We start from the raw sequence: 6,000 nt of genomic DNA on the forward strand, positions 1-6,000 counted from the left end.
GAGCTTGGAGACAAACCATAAGAACCATCAGGGAGTCAGAGCACAGTGCTTCCCAGACCCAAGCCGAGGCAGAGGGCATAAAGAGAGAGTGCATGCAAAGACACCTGCTTCCACTTTGCAAATGAGTGCTGTAGCGCCTGGCATCCTGGCTCTTGTCCAGTGGCCCGGGCTGCTGGCTGTGTGTCTGAAGGTCAGAGAGATCCAAGAAGGAGCAGACAGTGTGGAGGTCACTTGGGAGGGCATCTGGAAGCCCCAGGAACAGAGACACTGCTGAAGAGATATAGAGAGCAGAGTGCTCAGGCTGGGGCCAGGTGCCAAGGGGGCACCTATATTAAAGGCTTGAGAAAGGAGAATGAAATTGAGCCACCTGTTTCCCTGCCAGCGCCTTGCTGGCTGTGACTTGAGACAGCATAAGGCAGAGAAAGGAGTGGGGGAGGATGCTGCCCCCCAAACTGGAGAAGACAGGCCTCACAGAGGTGCCAGACAAAGGAGCCCATTCTGAGTAACCCACCAGGCTGGTCTCCTAATGGCCCAATCTGGCTTGCTTTTTTTTTTTTTTTTTTTTTTTTTTTTTTTTGCTTCTTTGTTTTTAAGACTTGGATCAAGCTCTTGTCTAGGTCTCCTTCACTCACATTTCCAGCTCAAGCAGGTGGCATCTGAGGGTGTCCTAGGACTGAGAGAGCCACAGTCCTTGCCTTTACCAGTGTGTCAGGCTGCTGGCAGCTGGGCTGGTATGTGACTAACAGTGACTCCTTTGGGATTCTCTGGAATCGTCCAAACCCCGTGTTTTTCACCCCAGGCTTTCACCCTCTCTCCACACAGCTGGGCCTGGACTCTGGATTCTTCCTCCTGTCTCCCTGGCTCTGTCTCTGTTTTTAAGGTTGATCACCTGCTACCTCAGGCCAAGGGCTCTCCAAACCCCAAGCACACAGCAGCACTGGGGCAGGCCTGTTGTTCCAGCAGCATTCCAACTGACATTTGCAAAAGACAAACTGGTGTCTTATACACAGACTCACACACACACACACACACACACACACACACACACACACACACACACACACCTTGCTCTCTGTCTCTGAGAATGCCATACCTTGGTGGCTTGGTACCACACTCTGTGCTCCTCTCTCTCGCTTTCCGCCCCCTCTTCCCCCCCTCCCCAGATCCAGTCAGTCAAGTGTCCCATTGAAGACACATGCTAAATTTTTCTCAAATCTGCCTAATACTTGTCCAAGCTCAGGCCTTCTGAAAGGTTCCATAAGAGACAAGAGATTTTTTTTTTTTTTTCCCGAGACAGGGTTTCTCTGTGTAGCCCTGGCTGTCCTTGAACTCACTCTGTAGACCAACCAGGCTGGCCTCGAACTCAGAAATCCGCCTGCCTCTGCCTCCCAAGTGCTGGGATTAAAGGCGTGCGCCACCACCCAGCAAGACAAGAGATTCTTAGTTGTGAGTGACAGGCTTAATGCAAATAGACTGAAGAAAGACTGAGGATGTTGGCTCACAGGACTTAAAGGCTGAGGGGTCTCCTGTTGTGGCTGGATCCAGAGATGGAACCAAGACGAGAGAGCCCAGGCTCACTGCTTTGGCTGTTTGTTGGCAGTCAGGGTAGTGGGCTTCAAGTTCCTCACGTCAAGGCCAACAGGAAGAACAATCAGTCTTCCCTAGAGATGCAAACAGTTTCATGAACTGTGCCTGGCTTGCATGGCTGCCCCCAGTCACCCAGGTGCAGATGTGTGGGGGGTCTACTTCAGGCATGTGCTCAGCCCTGCTGCTTGGCATCTCCTAGATCACATGCCCTGGGTAGGCAGGAGATGGAAGACATCCATGCCTCTGTCCAGGTGGGCAAGCTGTCCCAGAAACGGATGCCAGAAGAAACAGCCAAACCTGCCTGAGTCAGGAATGAGCTAGCAGTGACTGGGAAGCTGCAAAGGTCTGCTGAGTGAAAACACCATTAATTACAGTAGTTCACACAACACAGTCTGTACACAATCATCACAAGTACGGTTCCTAAGCAGGGGTGGGAGTCACCGTGCTGTGTTAGGCATCTAATCAGTGCAGAACTTTTGCTACTGTGTGTCTGCACAGTGTCCTCTCCTGCTCAATGCCAGAAATAACCAGAGCAGACCGGTCTCCAGGCTCCAGGGCCCCTCTACTTCCCCTTGTGTGCAGGGGTTGGGGGAATTCTGAGGCACCTCAGAGCTGACTTTACGATGGAACACAACCCACATCCTTGGTCTGGAACCCAGACTTTTCCTGGGTCTAGGGAACCAAGGTCTTACTGTGAATATTAAAGGGGAGAAGAGGAGGCAGCACTCTGACATTCCAAATTCTCTCCCATGCAGACCCCACCCTAGCAAAGGGGTTCCCTGGGAAGCCCCTTGAACCAGCATCTCCCTCACCTCAACTCCAAGAGCCTCTGACCCATCCCTTGATAAGTGGATTGACTACCTAGGTATCTTGCAAAAAAAAAATTCTGCCAGGGACTTTCACAGTTCCTTCTGAAAGGGCCAGGACTGCTCAAGGTATCAGGTGGGTAAAGATTTGTCTAAACCTGATGTGGTTTTAAAAAAAAAAAATCTGCCTGTCTAGCCCTTACGAAGAGAAGGAAAAATGGGGACCCTGGGTTGAATGTATGGAGGACACAATTCCTGGGTGATGCCTGTGACTGTGGTCTGAGAAGTTGACTGTCCTGGAGTGCCCCCTACTGGCTTAAGTGACAAATGGCACCTCTAGGGCTCAGACCTCTGTTGGATGGACAGAGCCTCAGGCTGGTTGCAGGCCTGCTCTGCTCCTGCTCTGTAAGCCTGAGGACTCCCAGGCCTGCCAAGTTATCATCCTGGGCATAGGCAGATCACAGCTTAGAAGAGAGGCCAGGCCCTAAAGCCTCTGCTCACAGACATTTATAAATGATGTTTTTTCTTTTCTTTGTCAGCAGTTTTGAGAGAGTATGTCAAGCCTCTACCCACCGGGAAATACCTGAGCCTCTCTGGATGTATCCTTGCCCTCTTCCCAGATTCTGTTTGCCTGCCTGTAAGATGGGGCTGAAACCTGCCGACATCACAGCACCAGCTGAGTGGGTTCCCCCAGCCAGATGTAGGGTTATAGCACACTTTGGTGTGTTCCTTCAGTGCTTACAAGTGTGCTGCCTCAGCTATGCACACAGACCAACTGGGAGTGTGGCTCAGTCACAGAGGACATGCTACCACTCACCAGGCCCCAGGTTTCTGTGGGAATTCTGTTCTGTGGCTCAGACAGAAAGGATGCTGGGACACTGGGCAGGAAGGAGAATGGTCAGCCATTATGGGAAGCCCTCCTAGTTGAGACCTGGCTGGAGAAAGTGTGGGGCTCAAAGTTGGGACCTGTGTGGCCCAGTGCCAGCAATCCCTGGGCATCCCAGACTTCCCTTCCTGACACACTCTAGGCTTTTGAAGTAGATTTCTGGAGTGGCTGACCCCAAATCCCGGGGACCACTGAAAGCCAGTAGCATTCCTCAACTATATCTCTGACCCCTACTCCCCTGCCTCATCCCTCCCACAATGAGCACAGCCCTATAACCTCTAATTTCCCAGAAGGCTGCAGAGACATCCACTCTTACCCCTCTTTGAAGACGTGATGACTGTCAGCCCTTGCTGACAGTTAGCAGAGTCAGGACCAGAACCTGCGCACGTATGTACTGTGTCCCCGGCTGCTCCTCTGCTCACACGCCAGCTTGTAAAGACACAAGTGTGAGGCGACGTAAGTGCCTTGCAGTTCTATTAATAGCAGCCATGTTTTTATTTTATTTTTTTGAGACAGTCTCAAACTCCTAGTCTGAAATTATCCTCTTAGCTCTGCTTATCCGAGTAGCTGGGACCTGGCACATGCCATGGTGTCTAGCTTCAGGTTTTTAAATAGTAAAAGGAGTCCGGTGAAATTTTTAATATCATTTTTATTTTGCCCAACATTTTCAAAATGTTACCATTTCAGCACTCAGGATCAAAGTGATTAAAGACAACCTAACAACCTAACGTCCTTTGCAAACAGCAAGGCTGTGAGATCCCCCAGAGTATACAGCAGTCATTCATACATACACATCTCATTCAGCCTGGCCGCACTCTGCATGAACATAAGCACACGATAGCAGCCATCTTATAAGAAGTAGAAATCTAGAACCTTCTCTGGCTGCTTCAGCTACTGGCAGCTCCCCTCCCTCCCTCCCTCCCCTCCTTCCCCTCCCTCTAAGAGCTTAGGGTGTGAGTTGCTTGCTGCACGTGTTTCTGAAGAATCCATGAGGAATTCAGACTGTATCCAACCCCCTGCTGGTCTGAGAACCTGGGCCAAGCCTGAGAAAGACCTCAGGTGATTGGTATGTTGTTGTTGTGGTTTTTGGGTTTTTTTTTTTTTTTTTTTTTTGAGACAGGTTCTCACAGTGTATCCCTGACCGGCCTAGAACTCACTATGTAGATCAGGCTGGCCTGGAAGTTGCAGAGACTCACCTGCCTCTGCCTCCTTGAGTTCTTGGAACATGGATCTGATCTTAAGGCGTGCTCCACACTGTGAGACTATTTCCCTCTCAACACTGGGCTTTAAAGCCTATCACCACCCCACTCTCCTTTTAACACTTTGACATGATGGTGACAGAAAACAGTGGTTGCTTTTTAAGGCAAAATTAAAAGATGGCAGCCCTGTGTACTTGAGATACAAAAATATAAACCAACCTGGCATATGAACCCCAGGGGCCCCAGTGTCTGCCGTCAGGATTCCTCTAAAATGACAAGCCTTGCTTCTGAGGGACCTTCACTGCCTCAGGAGAGTCCAAAGCTCAGGACTCACGAGCTGTCAAAACCCAAGAGGACTCTTACTTATCGGCTGTCACATATATTTTTCTCTAAGAAGAGCAAACCACGTGCCCCTCCCTTTCTGCCCCTTAAATTCCTCTATAAAGCTAAGCTTCTTTTTGCCTCTAACCAGCTTTCCCCTGACCTCTCAGGAGCAGATGCCTCACCCTGTCCCAACTTAACTGGAATGTCATCTCTGGCATGAAGCCTCTCTAGCTTCTGTCAGGGTCAGTTACTCCTCAGGGTTCTAGAGTCTACAATTCTATCTGATCATGTTTGAGGTATGTGCAGCTTGCTCTGCACATCTCACCTATATGTGAACCTCTCTAGTGGGGTTAGCGGAAGCCAACATGTCTCAGGTACCAGCCAGGAGGGTGTATGCAGGGACCCTAACAGCATAACCATTAAGGAAGGGACTGAGATCGGGCCATTCCCTACAATGATTTCTAAACAGCTATGCTTCGGTATAACACACACAAGAAAACTAATCTATTCAGTGTTGTTTGTGAAGCTCAACAGGGTCACCTCACCCCAAAAATGTATAGTATTTTCACCATTTGTCCTCTCTGTAACTCAGTCCCTTGCCCACTTTGGCTCTGACCACACTGGTCTCCCTCTGCCCTGCAGTTTCTCTCTTTTCAGACTATCACAGAGTTAGGGATGTAACACAGATGGTCAGTTGCTTGCCCAGCACGCACAAGGTCCTGAGTCTGATCCACAGAACCACATAAGTCCAGTACCATTGTACGTGAGGAGGATCAGAAGTTCAAAGTTATCCTCACCTACACAGCAGATTCAAGGTTAGTCTGGGCTACAAGAAACCTTATCTCAAAACAAGAACAATAGGCAAACAAACAAACAAACAAACAGAACACCATGGAAACAGACTACACAGCATGCAGTCTTCCAGGATTGGCTTGTGTCGTGTAGCATAAGGCTTTCAGATGCACGGACAGCTGGACACTGGGTGAGCTATTGCCACAGTGGAAGGGTGAGCTTCTCCTTTTCACTCTTGAGTAGCCCGCTGTTGTCACAGATAAACCACACATTAGCTATCTGCTGGTACAAGAGCCAGCATGACCTCCTGAAGAAAAAGCGCCAATATGGATCAGGTTTGGTGGCTAAAATCCGTGATCCCAATACTGAAGGGGCAGAGGTTAGAAGATCAGGAGTTCGAAGTCAA

The sequence above is a fragment of the Arvicanthis niloticus genome, chromosome 5 (assembly GCF_011762505.2).
Source record: "Arvicanthis niloticus isolate mArvNil1 chromosome 5, mArvNil1.pat.X, whole genome shotgun sequence".
Lineage (NCBI taxonomy): Eukaryota > Metazoa > Chordata > Mammalia > Rodentia > Muridae > Arvicanthis > Arvicanthis niloticus.